Consider the following 22,486-nt stretch of genomic DNA (forward strand, 5'->3'; position numbering starts at 1 on the left):
AGCGTTATACAAGAACAATAAATTTAAATGCAGGGGGTGGTGACCTAGCCCCCACCACCCACTTAAACCACCCCACCATTGATCGATCACCACTCGATCAACCGATCTACCCATCACTAACCCAATCCATCAGCTAGCCACCATAAACAGTTTACAGCCTGTCAGATCACACATGCTGAAATTGCCATCACCTAAATCGCACATTATTCTGGAAAGTGTGAGGAAATGTTCAACCTTTAACGTTGAAGATTGTAAAATACATGTCCCTGTTTAACACAACGATGAATCGTATTAATTGCGGTAATACTAGAAGCGTGTAATCATCTGACTGTTAGCATGACAAATAAACATGCCAAGATACCATCACACCTGTTCGTGAGAACATTCCAAATTAATGAAATTATCCTCCATGGCAGCAAACAGGAAACAATATGAGGGCTACCAGAAGAGAACAACCAGATGTGAACACAATTATATACACCTGGGTGAATTTTTAGCACTGTGACGTTAAAAAACTGTAAGAGTGCACCAAAGTCGCTCGTTAACATACTAAATGCTTCTCCAGAGTCAAACTAACGGGTTTTACGAACCCCGGCTGAAATAATTGAAAATTCTGTTTCATGAATTTTAATTAGTCCTTGAATTATTCACTACTAGGGCCGTACAGTCCAAACACTATAACCCGATCGAGCATACATATTATTGTAATACGCCTGTTATGCCGTAATGGATTTATGAAGTAGGCCTAATTACGTTGTCTGCGTCGCATATTGATGTGATAAACAAGGTAAAACACCCCAGGCTATATTGGAGTTTGTCATATTGCGTAATACCATGTACAGAGAGCAACGTGACATTGCAGTCAAATTTATCCTGTTTTGTTTCAGTAAATGGATTCTGTGGACAAGTCGATGTCGTGCAATCGCTAGGCGTAATAAGTCTTTAAGGGTAATGTTACACAAATCCCTTCTACGGTTTTCTATCATAATTGCTATTTTAATGTAAACGTCAATCAGAACCCCTATTATATCCACGCGTGCCCTTCAACAAACAACCTCGAATTGTTTCTTGGCGAACTAATAACTAAAATGACAGTATTTTATGAAAGTTATACATTAACTGATTTCTTATTATGCACGTGATAAGTGCATTTTTTATGTAAGGCAGCAGTGATGTGACGTATCATAACATGTGCCGAGTAATGCTAGTGCCCAGAGCCTGCCCCCCACAAGAGAGGAGATGGGCCCGTTTGTTCAATGCATAAACATGGTGACATTTAGCGATATTTGCAGGCGAAACTTCCGCGTGTGACATTTGTCGTAATCCTGTTTCTCTCTCTTTTTTGTACATCAAGCATTAATTCTAGCGACGTGTTACCACTTCACGCACAGAAGAGAGCCGAATGTTTTAGGAGCAATTAATACGATGACGCATACGACTGACAGCGAGTGGGAACGCATGACGGCTGTATCGTGTAGAATATCGCGGTGAGATCATAAACGATGAATATGAAAGGACTGTGTTTATTAGAGGTTTACGGCCGCCAGAAAAAACAAAACAATCATCATCATCATCATCATCATCATCATCGTCGTCGTCGTCGTCATCATCATCATTATCAATGTAGATGGAATATTGCAAAGTGCGGCGTAAAACTAATCTCAATCAAGCATCATCATTGATATCGTCATCGTCATTAATCATGATTTAACAACAAGACAGAATAACGTTACATCGTCTGTCTCTGTTTTGTGTGACAGTAAATAAACTATAATTGGTGGTCCACTTTCACTATCACTCCCTAGTTTGAGTGACGGTGACAAGGTGACGCAGTTTTACAATATCTTTCTCTATCTTGAACTATCTATCCATCCACGATCCGTATACTAGAAATACCTATTAGACAGTGTCACTGTGGATTTCGTCGCTGATCGATAATGTGGTTAAAATACACGTATTGGTGACAGCTTATTTCATTTTCAGATGGTCATCCAATACTCGACTCGACTCGTATTTGCACCAGTCATTGTAGCGTGTGATTTAGTATCTCATGCACTCATATTCAGCTGGCTTTGCCCAGATGTTGTTTGTCTTTAATTCATACAGCTTCCATGATATATGTAGCTATTACCAGAGTTAAATGTTGGGGAACTACATCGGTACGGTGCTCGTGTGGTCTGGTGGTCTGAAGAGCAAATCTGTTGATAGACTTTCATTGCTCAATCTTCACTTTTATTACATGTATATGCATTAATATACTACTCACGTTAGGGAGCATCCTCTGTGCAGTGTGAGAAGTCCATTCCTGGTGTCCTTCCCCGCGATATTGCTCTAAACCCAACTTAAAACCCAACACGCTTTTCATTACTTTGCTACACTGACAGAAAGGATCTCTCGATTCCTTCACAAATGAATATTAACTACAATATTTCAAAAGGATAAGTTCACTTTATGCTCAGTCGTATGTACAGTCATGCTGGTCATAGTCAGAGGTAGTTGCATGTAAATGTCTTACGCCTTAAACTCACCAAGAAACTTACATATTGCATTATTTCATTATATGTAAAATGGCAACATCGTCTGTGTCTTTTGGATACGTTTTGATTTTGCTTCATTACCATAATCGATCTGATGACACCATGCTTATATTAATTGGTTCCAACAGACTGGCAGATATACAAGAGCTGAATAATTTTGGAGTTCAAATCTCTAATCCACCGAAATCAACAGACATAGACACAGACAGACAGACAGACAGACAGACAGACAGACAGGCAGGCAGGTTGGCAGGCAGGCACACACAAACACACACAATACACACAATACACACACGAAACACACACAAACAAGTACACAGACGCAAGCACACACTCATGCACATTTATGAAACTTTAAAATCGATGTATGAACAAACTGTACAAATGTATGACAATATTTCATGAAAAAAGCACTTTTAAAGCACTTTAGAATTCATTCGTTTACCCTTGCCATGCGATGTGGCGAGACTGTTAAATGCACACAGCTATCGAGACCGACGTATGTACCACCTCAAGGTCAGAGTTTCTCGCAGTCATAAATCATTCCTCGTCAATGTTGTACACATATTGACGTGAGTTATTGTTTCCTACGCAAAGCTGACGTGTATCTACACTACTCTTCAAAGCAAACTTTCTTTCTACGGCGGTAAGGACGAGGTCATTTCGCGTCCATGTCGGGTCCAGCTGACATTTGTTCGCGCACTCTTAGTCAAGATAAAGAGCAACGTGACGCGAAGGTTTCGCTCCTAGTAGTCATCGAGGGGAGGTTGGATTGCGCAGTAGTCTACATACATTTGAGTTGCTGACCACGTCGCAGTTGATTGTCGTGACGTCTGATGCCTTCGGTACGCCGTCGAGAACATCCAAGACCGTATGGCAAACTAATGCCACAATGGAACCTCATCTAATTATCTCTTGTCAGTAAAATGGCACATTATGGGCAGTTTTATTACCATTTTCAGCTTCACGAAGCAGTGGTTCCCTCCGATTGCTGTTTCATCTGTGCAGGGATATACCGTTAATGAAAGGATGTACGCGTCAGGAAATATGAAACGAGCCGACTGGTATCTTTGTATGAGTCGTGAGCGAATGCATCCCAGATCATTCAGGAATGCATGCTAATGTTTTATGCTATATGATTTCATAACTGGTTCGTCAAGTGCCTGAGGATTCTGTTGATTGATGTCAAAAGAATTCGAGATGTTTCATTGTAGAAGAAACAGGGCGAAAAGTGCAAGATTTGCCAGTTGTTATGATAGCCTAGGTGAGTGATTGATTGAGTGAGTGGTTGAGTAAGGATATATGTCGGTATAAGCAGTATTTGAGCCACTGGACGGCGATGTACCCCAGCGGTTGGTTTCGCAGAGTGCATCCATATGGTGATTCGATTTCGGGTCCTTGGCATGACAAGCAAACGGTTTAAGCACCAACTTTGTCCCCATCATCTCCTGCATCCTTCCTAGTCGCAATAGCTAACCCCATGCCACAATCCATTTTGATGTCAACTGAAAGGATAATTCTTAATTTTATACGAAATGCATTCTGCAGTTAAATTCTTTGAATAAATTCTTTGGAAGTCAGGATTTCAAGTAAAAACCCACCCAAAACGTTTCCCAATCCCTGTTAAGTCCTGCCTGCACAGGTGGAATCTGGTGATGACACTTTTGTATCATTGTATCTCGATAGAGTGGATCGATGCTCATGCTGTCATTTATCTGACTGTTGGGTACACTTCATCGTCCGCTGGATAACGTAACATCATTAACTCGCTTTTCTATCACTTTTTCATAAATGAACAAAACGTCTCCCCTCTTACGCTCATGAACAACTTAGCAGAAAGGGTACTCCCTAAAAAGGGAGTATTGTATTTATGTATTTATTTATGTATTGGTTATTTCTTTCACAATGCATAATGTACCAGGCAATGGGAATCTCAAAAGCAGAGTTTCTGGTGGTGGTAAGACAGATTACAAATAAATTGTTTATAAATCATGAAACTTCTGTAATAAGACGTCAGCACTTCTACCAGTAGGCGGTTGCATGTCATTGACAAGTACCACGGGTTCGAAAGAACAGTCTTTTATCCACACTGTAGTTAAACACACCGTGAGGAAAACAGACCATTAACCAACAAACAAGATTTTGTATCTATATTTAAACGTCATAAAATCTTTAAAATTCAGTTCGACGTCATTACTATACAGTTGACGTATCAAAGACGTCAGTTAATTGCATTGGGCTATAAAATGTTCATAAAACACTTTCAGATACGGTCTGAATATAAACCTCTCATATCAAAGGAATCATTCTTTCAAGGCAAAGATGGAAATTTTGATAATAAAATTTTGTGTCATTATTTATGAGGATTCATATATAGTCAGTAAAGTGTGTTCATGTTCACCACCGTAGGCTGTCTTAGTCGTGATATTTGAAAACAAAAATCCAATCTGACACTGAAATAGATTATTTTAAAGATAGATCTATGCACAAGAATGTATTGAGTGGGTTGTTTTTCCCTCCCACGCCCTTCGTTTTTTCCAGACATGCGTACTTTCTAATAATTATGTGCGTGTATGTATGTGTATGTGTGTGATAGCAGTGTGTGTGTGTGTGTGCGTGCGTGCGTGTTTATGAGTGCTTGTGTGACAATCGTTACTTTGTCCTATGGCACAAGTCAAGCTTACCACTCAGTGATATGATTGTTAATTAGCGCATATCGGTGACCTGGGGAACTATATGGATAGGAACGTCTTTATTGTATCATGATGTATATTTTTTCCTTTCCGTGAAGATCCGGCCTACAACTGATCTTCAGTAACCCATGCTTGTCGTAAGAGGCGACTAAAGAGATCGGATGGTTAGGCTGGCTGACTTGGTTTGATACAAGTCATCGTTTCCAAATCACCAAGCTCGTGCTGGCGATTACTGGACTCTTTTTTCCAGACTCGATTGTTTACAGAACATATAGTTGTAATATTGCTGAGTGCGGCGTAAAACAAACAAACAAATGAACAGCAACAACGATCATATCGACGACGTGTTTTTTAAAACTTCACAATGGGTACGTGTTTGACATACAGAGGACATACAAATAGAATGTGTTTTCATCTTTCAGCTGGCATGTTGAGGAATGCGGCGATAACCAATGAAAAAAACAAATATACATTGTTGCCTTGCCTTTATTGCCAATCATTCACTTCCGAAATGTCTTTCAACTGGAGATCGTCTGCGATTGCCCCGTAGACTACGATACAGATTCTAGTCTAGATGAGGTACAACTGTCACCTGTTTCTACACGATCGCCTTTGGCCTCGGCGCAACAGCAACCACTTCGACGGAAAGCTTGAGTGGGTACTGCGATATCCACTCAAGCCTGTTTCTGAAATCACCGAATGGTTCCCAACAACGCGCCATAATAAACCCACAACAGTCTTCAGATATATCTTAAACTCGCAGACACGTCTATTTCCCTCACCAAAGGAGAATCGATGATCATGGCGTTGATGGTCTCGAGAACATTTTCACCTCATTCATTTCTCCCAATGACCATAGTGTTGTAAGCGGCTAGGTCGAGGTCGCTCATAGCCTCCATTCCTCACTTCCGCTTCGTGAATCACAACGATGCTCACCGCACAGCGTGTTCGCCAACTACGCAGTATGACACAAATACGGATGTCCCGATAGTCTGACAGATGACCTAACAAGTCAAGGCCGTTCGAGGTGGTCGACCGTATAAAAAATGCCCAAGGTGGTACAGGTACACCATTCATCAGGCCTGTTACATGAGTTTAACTGAAAAAGATCCCCCGAGGGGTGTGTAGTTATATATCAATTGCCGCCCAATGTAAATGAGGAAACATCGATAAACGTAAAAATGTTTCCTTGCTGATGGCAGTGTCACGGTACGTCACGCTTTGTTACGACACCTGACGGATACACGAGCATACAGACAGGCGCTAGAAAAGGTCACATCAGAACAAAAAGATCCGGGACCTACTAGTATCTTGAGCTATTTATCAAGTTTAAAATATTTCAGGGACTTAGTTATCAAGTTTCAAATCTATCACGGATCAGTGACATATCTTACCCATGACAAATCTGAAAGGACATTTCAACATAAAAAAAACTGTCATAATTATACCCGGATTCATGAAGACATGGATAGTATTCTGACTGATACGATAAGACCAGAAAAGGAAAATGCGATGTCATTGATGATGAAGCAACACTTAAGAAGTAAAACAACCAAGTAAAACGAACTTGAAAATCTGAAATGAAACGCTCATTAATGGAGATACTTCTTAAGAAAAAAGAAACAATGCCATAACATTGATACAAAAACCGCCATAAAATTATTTTAAAAAATAAATGAAACGTGCTGTAATTGATACTAAAAAGTATATTTTATGACAGAAACAATAAAACAAATTCCAAAACTGAAATAAAACGTTATGTCTTAATAGGAGAAAAACAAGACAAATTGCAATAGACCATCGGCATCTATACGTTCATTCACACGTGTGATATTGGCAATCTCATCAGCGCTTAACCCTTGATTCGTTCGTGACCATGCATCAGTACAAGGATGCGAAACATCAAACTTATTTATCAGCCTGCTCTATTTCATCGTCTACTGGGAGTCGTCGCATTGCCACCAGACAAAACCCAGCATTTAACACATTTGGACGCCGGCGAAAGAATTTATCTAGATCCCATGAAATATATTGTGTCGCGGAATAACAATGGGTTTCCGGAGCCGTTATCCGTCAGTGCAGACGCTCAGCGACCCGCTCGTGCATACGAAACTCGGTCTGAATCCGTGTCCAGCATTGCTCATTTAGGAACTAGGGGCAATTATTCGTTCTCGACCAACGTTTGTGTCGCTGTTATGGTTCCGGAAAGGTTAATGAAATCACTCTTCGATCGACGTACAAACGGGATACAGGATGGTGATAACAGCATATATAATCGTTTCATTGCATTCTGTTCTATCATTATGTGGCATAACCGTCTACGAGAGTTTGAGGCATAAAACGCTTTGTTGGACATGAAATATCTATCTGATGCAGAAACACAATTGCCTTTCCAGCGTTACTGGTGGCCGAGATAACGCTTGATGAATGAGGTTCTCATTGAAATGCCACCTTGGCTGGTTCAGCGGGCACACGAAATTCTGTAATAAGGAGAAATATTAGCGGAATCGAACACGTCACGTGACTATCATTTAGGTTCATTGTTCAGAACGTTGACGTCATACGTTGTATTTATAGACCATTCGAGAAATAAGTTCAGTCTTGTCGACATGCTATTGCTGAAACATTCGTTTTTCAACGAGGAGAGACCTGCACTGACAGGCCTGATTCAGTGTTGTTCGGTAATTTTTTGCTATTTTTTACTCCAGCAAACTACGAAAAAATAATCACAATCTGTGATCCTGTGTTATGATTTATTAAGAAAAGGACATCAGAGGTCATCAGAACGTATTTCTTTCAAACGTTTTGTTGTAATATTTATCATTTATATCGTCAATATTTCTGGGAATATGTTGCTGCAAGGTGTCTGTGATATTTTCATGTCACAAATAGTCACAAATTGTTTATACGCGATGAGCGCCTCTCAGGCGCCGTACCTCGTCCTGAATAGTTATGTCACATACGTAAGTAAAATACCTGAAACATGAATGTCAGATTCGCCCTGATTCAGTTTCTTGGCTCCCTCATGTCGCAGCTCTCGTCAAGGGGTGGTTCACTTGTGGTTCACTACACTTCACTTCCCCTCTTTCCTTCCACTTTGACCTAACACGCCATGAGTGATGTGCGAGACAGCCTTGTCCTGTAGGAAGAACTCCCGTTGTGTTCCTTATAATGAAGAAGTTAACATCCATAAAACCCCTCTCTCCTAGCACCCGCTTTGTCATTAATCGGACAAAATGGCCCATGCACCAATTTGGCGTCAGATTTTCCTGAACCATCATCTGAAATCAGATCTCCTTGTGTAGGATATGTTGTCCCATATCACCAGGCTGTCGTCTCGAAACATCAGATCCGTAGTGTATATTTCGCCTTGGAATTTCAGACCCGTTGTGTGTATTTCGGTGCATAACGCTCATTTCGGCCTTGGCAGAAACGTAGACCTTCATCTCGTAGTCGGAGACGAAATCGTGATTCATGACTGAACCAGACGTCGACAATTTCTCTGAGCCCATGTTTGTTCGGTGTTGATCATCCATCACAGAGTCCCAATACATGGACAAATACCGGTATTGTGGATCTTATTCCCACCTCGCGCACACTGATGCAGTTATTTTGGTATGATTTTCCCCACAACAGGCACGTGCTCTGCAGACTCGGCGGCACTATCTTGTCGATGGCATAGATGAAAGACCCGGATGAAGTGATCTTGAAGGATGGTGAATCCATAAATTCTCAGACGATCGAGAGTTGCATTAAGACGGTTACACAAACGAGATATTGTAGTCTGGTGTACGTGAACATGACATATAACTGCAGAGAGGGCGCTCTCGCCTCAGTATATCCAATATGGCGACGTAGCAATTGGTAACATTCAGCCTCGGTAACGGCCCACCTCCAATACATGACAAAATTTTGAATAACATTTAACTTGAATATAGTCATTGCCATTTCACATAACTGTCACAGATTGCAAATGACCGTCTTCCTTAATAACCGTTCCATGGCATTTATGTACAGTCTTGTATATACTTCTCCATATAGCTGCAAAAGTTTAAAACCATTGCCTTCCTGCATTTTCCAGTTACCTTTTTAGTGAAATCGTCAAATGAAAAAGAAACGTATTTGTTTTCAGTACAGTGGAAGCTGTCTGAACCGACACTCATCGGGACTGAAGAAATTGATGTGCCAGATTGTAGAGCTGATGATAAATGTACAAGTCACAGGCGAGATTTTACGCTGGTGCTGACAACTTGCCGGATTGGACGGATGCCGGTTTCGACAGCTTCCACTGTATTTCATGAGTAAAATAATAATAAATAAATAATCAGAAACATCAGAATTAACATTCTAATCATCTCCCATAATGTACATCTTTATAGTTGAAGACAGTACCATATTCATAGATGTAGATTAATATTATCCACGATGAAAGTACTTTATTTAGAGAGAAAAGAAGACTTAGTCATGTCTTGAAGCAGCCATTGCCGAAAAAAACTTTTAATATCCCAGCAGAGTAATATACACGCGTCTGATGTCCTAAGTACGTAACGAATCAGTGCAGGAGGAAATGACTCAGGCCGTGAACATTTATACCTGTAATGAAGCACGGACATGGTGACGAAACTCAGTGTCTTATACCACAGAGCATGGAACCTGCAATTCGAACCATGCAAATACCATGCGGATCCATGCAAACACAAGGGACACAACTCGATAGAGTTAATTATCTGTCACATCAGTTGTCTTTAGACAATACAAACTGCAGAGGTCATCTAGACCTATGGACTTTAAATGATTTAGACTCCTTAGATACCGGATTACCCGTGCAGTTTTCCACTGAGACACAGGGGAAGACTGCCACAAGATCGTCGTAACCCACTGACAAAGGCCCCGTATCCAGATATCTCTAATTAACGAGAAAAGAAAGAATAACTATCCTTGGCATATGTCACAAAAATGTGCAGCGGGTGAGGTCATGGCAAATAATATCCTTCCACCTGTCAACGTAGTATACAGGAATGTTGAAAACATTGTCTGTATAGAAATACATAATGTGTCTTTTGATAATCAGACATACATGCGCCATATACATCCATATACCGATAATCTACAAAACATAGGGCATACATACGCTACAAACCAAAGGAATCATAAATATGTTTGGTAATGTTTTTGATATCGTCTTCCCAATGTCCACAATCCATATTTGTTCAATATCCTGGAACGTCTCACGACATACCGACGCACATTTTGACTGAATCATCCTCACCCTATGCAGATCTACATATGCCGGACTTAATCCGAATTACTTGACTGAAGGCCCTTAGGCATATATCGTACGAACCGTGACTCGTTTACGCATTATTAAAACCAATAGGCTGTATTTGTAAACACTGTTTCCTTGTAAGTACGTTACACTCTTAACTCATATGAATTGTACATGATGTGATTCAAACTGTTTCTATTGCGTTTGTGTTTGTTTGTTTGCAAGATACCAGATAATCGATGTCAAAGTTCTCTTATTTCTGCATGTGCTCTTATCCTCACACCTTACATCCTTATAATTATCCTTCTCAATTGGCAGATACGGCGGAAGGAAATCGAATTCAATACTGGAACACTATCGATGGTGCTTCCGCTCTAGGTTACCAATCAGATCTCTACATTTCGAAGATCTATTTCCTCTTCCGTGTGAAACATGAAATCTGAATATAACTCTAATCTATGAACAAATATTAACTTGTTTCATGTAAAATATGTTGGATACAAATCATCGGTAGATTTTCAGATGTCACTGCTTCGATGCTCACAGTACCTCTCCACACCAAAGCAATTTCGCGTAGGAGTATGTATTACTTTCATTACGTTAGTAAACCCTCTAAAGTATCATTCCAATTATATAAACTTAACTTTTTTAAAAGCTTGTGGTAAACTATGTCCGCAATTAGAGGTACTTGTACCTCACGGCATTGTTCTAGTCTCTCAGAAACATAGATCTATTTTGTAACTTTTTATATTAAAAAATAGTCTCTTGACTTATAACAGTGATTGTTAATTAAGGTTGAGCTCAAATTGCTAAAGTTGAAAACTTGACATGCGGATTTTATTGAATGCTTCATCCGATTGAGATATTGAAACTTAATCACCCCTCTCTGAATGAACACCCAGCTAAAACTTTTTCCTGCAAATGAACTCTCCCGGTCAGTTTAAACTGACCCTGTGGTACGAAGGAAGAGGTAACCGGAACACCTAAAGTTCAGTGACTTTGTTTCCTTCTTTTAATTGTCATGGCAACAACATATTCTTTAAAGCTGAGTTGAGGCCAGCAGTCACACCTCATTCACCTCAGGTGCATCACCGTCCACAAATGCTGTTGTTTCCGTATTCTTGTCTGTCATTAAGATGTGAAACGTTTATTTCAACTGTCACTGTGTGTACGTTAGTATCCCCATGACGACCGTGAGTCTCACGGGGTTATGACACTAAACAGTTTGTATTGTCAAAGATTTTAGGGTAGAAATGATGGTGTATTGGTGATAACACTCTGAGAATTCACTTGCACGTTCTTCGAGAAGAGGGCTGTCTGGTTCGACCTGATCACTTGGCTGCGTTGCTGTCTTCCTCATTTTTACTTCTGTCTCTCATATCATGCTTGTCTCTTTACATCATTCTTGTCTCTCCATATCGTACTTGTCCCTCCATGTCGTACTTGCCTCTCTATATCACACGTGTCTCCATGTCATACTTGTCTCTCAATATGTATGTGCGTATGTATGTATGTATGTATGTATGTGTGTGTGTGCGTGCGTGCGTGCGTGCGTGCGTGTGTGTATGTGTGTATGGGTGCGTGCGTGCGTGCGTGCGTGCATGTATGTCGTCACACCAAGCAAGACACTTCCATGCATCAACTTCTGTCTGTTTTCATAACTTCTGTACTACATACGCGCAAAGGTGGGTATCATCTGCAAAAAGCGTGTAGTTAAAACAGTATTAGGCATATGCTGTTGTATGTAAACTGAACAAGAACATGTTCCAACAGCTGAACAGAATGAGATATAGCCTTCGTCAGTGGTTTAACATCTGACCATGAAGTATAACACTTTAAGCAGTCTCAGCTGAAGTAGGTACTCAAATTCTCTAAAGTGTTTTCTGTATTGGAACACGTTTATAGACGTAGTAATATGAAGGGCAGAAACGATGAAGGTACGGTCGTACATGGTGACTGATAGACACACATTCACTTAGATAGTACGGTCATGTATGGTGACTGATAGACACACATTCACTTAGATAGTACGGTCATGCATGGTGACTGATAGACACACATTCACTTAGATAGTACGGTCGTGCATGGTGACTGATAGACACACATTCACTTAGATGGTACGGTCATGTATGTTGACTGATATACACACAATCACTTAGATAGTACGGTCATGTATGGTGACTGATAGACACACATTCACTTAGATAGTACGGTCGTGCATGGTGACTGATAGACACACATTCACTTAGATAGTACGGTCATGTATAGTGACTGATAGACACACATTCACTTAGATAGTACGGCCATGTATGGTGACTGATAGACACACAATCACTTAGATAGTACGGTCATGTATGGTGACTGATAGACACACATTCACTTAGATAGTACGGTCATGTATGGTGACTGATAGACACGCAATCACTTCGATGGCACGGTCGTGTATGGTGACTGAATGACACACAATCACTTAGTACGGTCGTGTATGGTGACTGATAGACACACAATCACTTAGACAGTATGGTCGTGTATGGTGACTGATAGACACACATTCACTTAGATGGTACGGTCATGTATTGTGACTGATAGACACACAGTCACTTAGATGGTACGGTCGTGTATGGTGACTGATAGACACACAGTCACTTAGTACAGTCGTGTATGGTGACTGATAGACACACAATCACTTAGTACGGTCGTGTATGATGACTGATAGACATACAATCACTTAGATGGTACGGTCGTGTATGGTAAATGACAGACACACAGTCACTTAGATAGTACGGTCGTGTAAGGTGACTGATAGACACACATTCAATTAGAAGATAATATACGGTCAAGGGTACGCTGCACAGTTGTTTACACTAGCAAATGGTTCCTATTAATTACTCATTAAGAAGACGATCACAGTTTATAGGTAAATTTAGTGACCTTGTGAGTCAGCGGAACAGTAATTGATAATAACCTCACACATTCACACCAAGCCATATGTTCCTTGGTCTGCGACCTCAGTTCCCTCGCTGGTGTTTTTTGCATCATCAACGAAGCGTTATATGGGATGCTTTAGCGTGTTTTTTGTTGCACAGGTATTGAACCTAAAGCAATCTTCACATTACCTCCTTCACTGAAGATTTGATTCGTATGTCGAGCACATCTGAAGCACTGGCTAATTCACTTGTGGAATGTTAATTTGCGCTTAATTCTTACAATTTACGTGCATGAATGTGAGCGTCGGTTGTCTTATTGACATATTATCATTTGTAAGTGTCTGTTTTGAATGGGCGGTTGTAGCCTTGTGGTTGGAGCGTTCGCTCGTTACGTCAAATACCCTAGCTAGGTGCTCTTGAATTGTTGATGGAGTAAACAGATGGGGCGATGATAGATAACCCGATGCTGGATGACAGACTGCCGGGTGGGAGATACAGATGATGTTTCTTCATAGATAGAATGATGGATTAGTAGATGAAGATCTGGATAGAAGGATGGATACCTGGGGTACCTGGGGTACCTGGGGTGGAAGATATATGGATTTAGTGTTGGATAAATCATTGAGGAGGAGGAGATGGATAGATATTAGTGTTCAGTGGAAAAAAAATGATAGTCTTAAAATTGAAAGACTGGTAAGACACGCGTGTTCTTTGTAGATATGTGGATTGATAGGTAGATAAACCTATGGACAGGTTGTTTGAATTGACTGAATATATTTCTGTAGAATAGAATGATTGTTTATAGTACGGATGATGGATCGATGCATATATGTATTGATGGTACACTGGCTAACTGGTCAGTAGGAAACACAAGGGAGGCCAACAGAGGGAGGTGAGTAGATAGTAAGATGAGTTGAGTTTCACTTATGAGCAGATGGGGTGTTGGTTTGGTAGTAGTTGTCATTGGCCTGTTTGTTATATAGTTCAGTGTGCACGTACTGTAGAACATGCCCATGAAGATTCGGGTTAAAATTGGTTTTCATCAACCCATGCTTCTCGTAAGAAGCGATTTACGAGGCCGGGGGTCAGACTCGCTGACTTGCTTGACGGATCATAATTGCATTATTAGTATGATGATCATGTTGTTGATCTCTGGATTGTCTGGTCCAACTCGATTATGTACAGACCACCGGCATATAGGTGCAATGTTGATGAGTGTGACGTAAAACTAATCTCTCCCACTCACTACTGTTGAATTTCGGATTGGTTTGCCAGTATCGTAAGTGATGGGAAAATATGTTTTTGACAAAAACGCACATTTGATCTGACAGTGCCCTAATGTCATCTTATGGAAAGTTACTTTAATAGGTCAACACTGTGTTCTCCAGTAGATTTAACATTTTGGTGGTTATATCATCAAAGCCCCGGGGTGTTGGTATCGGGTCTTTAACAACGCCTGTCGTTATGTCGCGGTGATCTTACATCGATAATCTGGATAATCTCACATCTGAAATAGTGTTACCATATACGTGTTATGACTTCTGTTATGTCGCCCTTACGTGTTACCAATATCGGATAAATTATGTTGTTAAGCTCCTTGTAAGTTCTCGCTTGTTGGATTAATCCCAAAACATAAACATTCTGCTGGGATTATCAGTGGTATGCAGTGTGAGGCAGTGGGTGCTGTTTTATGCTTGATTTAGCAATATTCCAGTGATATTGCGGTGAGGAATTGGGTTCTCATATTATGTGAAGACTCGAACAATAGCCGTGATGAACGATGTTGCAACGCTTTAACCATAGGGTGTATCCAAAAGCCATTTGTTTTTATGTTTCTCGAGAGCTCAAAACAAGCAGGGGGAGCACGGGTGGTTCGTGCATGCAAGGTGAGGGAATTCGCCGTGAAGAGTTGCGTCCCTCGGGCGCGCCAGGATCCCATCATCGTGGGTTCGAATCCCTGCGGTCCCCTTTATTTTCCTAAGTTTGTAAGATCCATACCCGTGGTTATGGGGTTCATCCAAGTGGTGAAATTTGAAACTTACACCACTGAAAATACCCCCACCCCCCAACCCAAAACTTTATATGGAAAAGGCTAAACACAATTCATTCTTACTCACTCACTCACTCACTCACTCGATTTAGCATGTATGTTACATTACATCTATATTTCTACGCTTTAGCATGTATGTTACATTACATCTATATTTCTATACATCGATTCATGATCACATGTCAATGAAATGTCGTCTTTCATATTTTTACTCGTTATTCTTGTGTAATATGGTACTAGCATTAACAGCGTAACTACCAGGTTGCCATGGAAACACCAAATTTCATGATCGGTAACTGTAACGTCACACCCTTGACTCATCACCTTGCCTGTTAGTGTTCTGAAGCAATCATTGTCTATCTCATGATAAACATACAGTCATCACGTTGTTCTTATTTATAACTCGACATCGTGGTTGTATGTACATCTGGTGCTGCTTGTCAGTCGGAGCTATAAAAATACTTGACGGAATTTTCTTCTCTGTGAGATTTAAAAATGGATTGTTGTTTAGACATGTTTTATGATTATTGTGTCTACAGTCGTAGTTCTTCCTGTTGGCGTGACTGAGTGACTGAGTGGGTTAAGGTTTACACTGTACTCGGCAATATTCCAGCTAAATTTATATGATGGCAGTCTATTAATAATCGGATCTGGATCAGACAATTCAGTGATCAACAGCATGAGCCTCTATTTACGTAATTCAGATACGATAACATGTGTCAAGCAAGTCAATGATCCTGACCACCCGATAGTCGCCATTTACCTTTCGCTCATCAGAACATGTCCACTTGATACATGTGGATCAACATGGGGAATAAGTTAATATGGTTTTGCAATGTTTTGGCCGTATCTTGCTATGGAAATGTAGTATGTGATTTATACATTTCAGCCATACCGGGGATCGAACACGGTTCCTTCATCTTGAACGTTATGTGTCATCTCGTCAGTTGGTTTATTTTCTGCGAGTATCGGTTTTTCACGTTATGTCTCTTCCCACACAGTATCCTCGATGTATCGACCCGTCCATCGCTGTATCATCCCGTCACACAATGTATCATGTAGTTAGTCGCTGTATCATCCCGTCACACAATGTATCGTCTTGTTAGTCGGTGTGTCGTACCGTCACACAATACATCGTCTCAAAACCATCTTCCCCTCGATCGCGACATGGAAACGAACCGCCTGCATTTTTTGCTGCAAGAAGAGCCCACTCAGACAGACAAACAGACAAACAGACAAACAGACAGAGAGGCAGGCAGGCAGGCAGGTAGGCAGGCGGGCAAATAGAGAAACTACAAACACATACAAGAACCAAAACAAGAACCACAAAACTCGAAACGAGGCAAATTGGGTTGTTTTCGGGGAATGAAATCTCTGGAGATTGGTAGTTACGCTACTCCACAATCAGCCCGAAATCAAAGTCAATCTGAAATCTGCATTTAGAAAGCCTGATTCATTCGCATTCACTATGATAATTACGCAAGCGCCCAACTTTACCCACATATTTGCAAATTAAAACATGGTTGGATCGCTGTGTCTAAAGTCTCAGAGCAGCGAGGACAGATTTGAGCGACAGGAAGCTTTAAACTTCACATTAATTCAAATGATCCAGACAAGGGGTATCTGTTTTGTAATTCACCTACACCATTCATTGACGTAAACAGCGACGGGGGATAAGAACAACTTGTGTATTTCACTCGTCCTGTGACGGGAGCGTGCGTCGTTGCCTGGATGTATCGTTCCGAGTGACGAGGTCTGAACGAGGAAGTCGTATCTCAACTTGACACGTCTCTCGGAATCGAGGGAGGTGCTTAGGAGGGATGTTGACGAAGATGAGCTTCTTGTGTAACATTGTCAAAATGATATGGTACATTTACTAGTGGGAAGTTTATTTTACAGTGAGGCGATGTTGCTTTCATGTTGATATGTTTGGTGTATCGGGTATCATAAATAATCTTCATGGTTGTAGTTGAGATGAAAAGAATTCGCAGGTACTTCGATAATATGTTTGCGAACTGGAAACGTGTGTCATATCATCACTTAAATTATATTTGATGTTATGTGAAGTTGGTACTTTATGGTGTTTGATTGTGAAGCTGGTATTTCATAGGGTATGTTTGTAAAGTGGGTACTTTATAGAGTGAACGCGTGTGGCAGAAAGCCACTGCTTTAAGCATAATGTCAGCTTACCACACACGTGTCAGCAGGGTTGAAGCCATCCTCGATATCTCCAGGGTATACATTCCGAAAAGTCTCCACAATACCCTGGCCCGATCGGCCCGATAATTTTATTACCTCCCTTTGCTGGCTCCGCATTCTCACAGTAGCCAGTCAGCTAGACCGCCGTTATAACCGAGCTTGCTAGTGTCAACAAAGGTAGCGGTCGCAACTGCGAAGGTTTGCTCGCCGTGCGACTCACAATTTGGGGAAATCACACAGACAAATTTATAGGTCTGAAACTTTTTAAATGTTTATGCAAGAACCCCATCTACCTCTTTCAGAGAACCTCTGCATGGTTTGTTTGCCAAGTTTAATCGGTTAGATAATTTCAAAAGCGAAAGTGAGTTGTGATTGGTTCGCTCAACTTCCCAGCGTAGACACCTGATTGGATAAAAAGCTAGCCAAGGGAGATAATATATTTATCGGGCCGAGCCGTAGATGCACCCAGGGTATAGTGGAGATTTATCGGAACGCATATCCTGGAGATATCGAGGATGGGTTGAAGCTAACCAATGCTGAGTAAATATATATAATTTTGACGGTAACAAACAAACCCATGTTCATTGAAAAGGAGCCACGGGGAGACCAAAGATTCAGCCGGAACCTCAGGAAATCTAGACTTGTTTCATAAAGCAAGAGAAAAACATTGGAAACATGCAGCGTCTCCCGTTTAGAAGAAAACAAAGTCCCCAAGCTCGCTCTTTGATGGCAGCAGTTCTCAAGGATCCCAAAGAAACCCACTGACTATTAGGTCGGGAAGAAGACGGGGAGAGGATAAGGCGAGGGTAAGGGATGGTTGACGACTACCCGAAACGTCAAGTCATATCAACAGCTAATATTATACTATTATATTATAGGGATTTAGCATTGCAGAGGTTGCTAGGCAGATGGGAAAATAATGCTGTTCAGGGACTGTGAGACAGACTAAGTGGAAGCTCGACCTTCGAGGCAATTATTCCATGAGGCCTAGAGTGTTCGGGGTGTGCGTGGGAACTGGCATTTATACCAACAATTTGAAGCGAGCGCCGTAAGACTACTCAGGTAGCCACGAGATATGGTGTTCTTCGCCTCTGCCCGTATCAAGTATTGATCTTGTTGAAGCAATGGTACTTAACGCGTACGTTGTTTGGTGTTTTTGTAACATTTTTTTATTTATACCAGGAACTCTGTGTTCTTTGTTCAGCGATAGCTCCATTGAAATCAGTTTTACAAAGTTATGTTTTTTCGGAAAGGGAGATATCCTTGGATTGGCAATACCAACGTTTACATGGGTGACTACTTATGCATGGGCGGTACTGTTATACGAAAAATGGTTCACAATGTCTGAGTCTAACCATGCAAGACTTCGTTGTTGATGTTGCAAACATTTCTTAAGGTAATCCTGTTCTAAGACTGTTGAATATATATGTTCCTCTAGTGAAATTGTCCTCTTGGTTTCTTTCCGTGAGAGGGCAGTGGGATAACTTAGTGGTTAAAGCGTCCGCTCGACACGCCGAAGGTTCGATTCCCCACATGTTTACAACGTGTGACGCCTATTTCTGGTGTCACCCAGCTTCCTCCACGTGGCATTGTTGGGATATTATGTAAAGAGGCGTAAAACCATTTTCGTACAGTCACTCCTTGGTTGAAGTGAATTATTCCCAAACGACGTACACAGACCACGGTAGGAATCTTTCCCCGCCATTTCCATTTGCAATATTTCCATGAGTAGATGATTGACGACGACACATCTTCAGCTTACTTACTCTTAGTTTGGGGGATTTCCACGATGTTTAGTCATGATATCCTCACGCAACTGCCTGATCACTTGAGTATAATATTAGCTGTTGATATGACTTGACGTTTCGGGTAGTCGTCAACCATCCCTTACCCTCGCCTTATCCTCTCCCCGTCTTCTTCCCGACCTAATAGTCAGTGGGTTTCTTTGGGATCCTTGAGAACTGCTGCCATCAAAGAGCGAGCTTGGGGACTTTGTTTTCTTCTAAACGGGAGACGCTGCATGTTTCCAATGTTTTTCTCTTGCTTTTTTGTCACGCTTAACCCAAGACCCATCCATTATTACAAATCTCTTAGGATCATCAACCAGATCTGTTTCAAAATGACGTAAAACTGTCACTAGCGATGATGAACTTGGAGCACTTCTGATCAAGCGACAGAAACCATGGAACCTTTGTCTTGCCCAGCTCATTACTCTTAATGCTTTCTCGCGAGAGATGCCAACTGTTTTTGACGTGTGGCGAGTGGTCGATCATACATTATCGTTATCAACGTTTTCTTCAGTTGTGGCAGATGAAGGTTTTCCTGGCCTTTGACCATCGTCGAGGTTCTTGAAACAAACTGCAAACCTCGTAACAGTGACAAAAACATCTAAATCTCCTTGATACCACGTCCGCTTGGCTGCTGGAGATGGCACCTTCTTAGCCAATGGTGTCTCCATCTTTATCAACAAAAAATAACATGTCCTTGACAATATTCCACTTAATATTTTCAACACCATGGAAAATATGGTTGTAGTATAGTACATAATATGTGCAGAATGTTGAAGGCGTAATGCGTATCCTTTTTGTTGGGCTCAGAACGTTTTGGTCGCAACTCCTACTTTGAGTACAACCTCGTCCAAATTTGTTTAATTCTACATTCAGAAACATGCCAACGATAGTCTGTAAATATTCAAGTCTGGTACTGTGAGCAACTGACCACGCTGTTGACTGGCGACGACACTTAATTGAATGAGGTTTTGGTGACACATGTATCCATGGTAGATTGAATGAGCTGTAGGAAAGGTGATATATAAAGGCATCAATGAGCTGTAGACATCAACGATTGCAGACACAATGTGACTTAAAATGGAATGTTCAGATTAGATACAGAACAGCTATTTGGGAAACATTATGCAACACCGCCATCAAGGACCAACTCTGTGGATCTTATACAACCGAACCGCATACCAACCCGATAGTTAGCTTTCCCTATCAGGAACATTAGTTGCTATGAAACCGTGTGTGTAGTTTATATCTGCCTCAGTCAGAGACGTGTGAACGAAATTCTTCGCGTGTTTCATTCTATTTTGAGGCGACTGAAAATTAATGAGAAGGGGGTTGTCGTCTGGGACATGTGACCCCAACGCCTGTGTGGTAGACGTTCCAGCAAAATAGCCCTGCTCAGACATGAACGTTCGTTGGCGATTTTACGAGAACATGCACAGCAGAAATGCTACACGAACGTGATAAATGATAGTAAAAGACAGGTCCATGATCGTTTTCATTTAACCAATTCCATGAATGATTAAGACGATGTATGGCGCAGAGCACCACTGTCATATAATCGTATGGACCCTTGAGTGTTTGTGGTTGAGGAGGATAGACTAATGCTTAGACTCTGAAAACATATAATTTTGAAATTAACGTATAAACCCATTTAAACTGAATAGGAGCACCATTGAGTTTGGAATGTGAGGAAATCTGGATTGCTTCATTTAGCGTTGGAGGGAGGACTAGGTTGTAGGGGAAAGAACGTGTTTCTGAGACTGTGAGGCAGATTGGAGGGTTGGGGTTGTTTCGGGGGTGGGGGGTTTGAAGTTTGGGGGGTGGGGGTGGGGGGTTTGGGGTAGGATGGGGTGGGGGGGGGGGTTGGAGAGCTGTTAAGGGGGTTCAGGTACGTCATTCACTGATGTCATCTTATCAGGAAACTTAGTGTGACAGTATGTGTTGTTTCCTTGACATAATTATATTCCATGCATAATAGCCAAAGAACATACCTACCGACAGACATCCCGCCTCCTCTGGTAGTCAAATTCAAGGAAACTCGTGTTATTCATGTCGGTGACATCAAGTGAAGTTTCAAATTTTACGGGCGACGTTTTCAAATGTTGTGCTGAATCAGGTAATGTGCTCACACCTACCAGTGAGACTAACTGGAGTGAACAGAAATGGAATTCACACTTTGTACTCATATGCTTGTGTTAGTAGGATTGGGGTTACTGATGGTGGTGGCTGGGTGGGGTGGGCATCATACAGGGTGGCTGAGGTAGGACAATAGCTAACTCTTCCAACCTTTGTGTCCACATAACATATCTTTTCACTTATGCTTTATCCAAGGTGATTCTAAAGAGCGTCACACGTATAATAGTCAGGATTACATGTACGGCGCCAGAGAGGCATTCGAAAGGTTTTACAGTAGATTTGTAGGGACTATATTATTTAGGTCACGACTATGCAATTGTTGTCGTGAGTGAGTTTGCTATTCCAGCTATACGACAAGAAGGTTTCACATCAAATGTGTGTGACGGAAGGCGCCGGCGGGCCTGGTGTAGATCTGGCCTCACTACTTGATAATGATTCTGACCTGTGAAGATCGGAGATCGGAGGGTCAGGCTCGCTGACAAGACTGACACGTGCCATGGTATCCCAACTGTGTAGATACTTGTTCATGCTTTTGATTTCTGCGCCGTAAAACAAAACTTGCACACTCACTGATGATGGTTGTGAATCACATGTTGATATGTGATTGTACAAAGAAATCTGTAAAGACTGTATTACCATGGACATGGTTTTACCCATTTATCACCAACATCATAGACCGGATTTTGCAATGTTAATGTAAGCATTTTCTCCTGTGTTTCCTGTTCTGTAAGACACCGGTTCGAATACCAGTTTCGCCTTATGTTCACGTAAACCTTGACTTGAACTAACTTTCAAAACAAATGCATCTGGTTGATCTCTTGGAAATTCCAGGCATCTGTAACTGTAGCGCAGACATTCAACCTCTTATCGTTATTTAGAAAAGAGTTGGTC

Source organism: Haliotis asinina, chromosome 8, assembly GCF_037392515.1.
Source record: "Haliotis asinina isolate JCU_RB_2024 chromosome 8, JCU_Hal_asi_v2, whole genome shotgun sequence".
NCBI lineage: Eukaryota > Metazoa > Mollusca > Gastropoda > Lepetellida > Haliotidae > Haliotis > Haliotis asinina.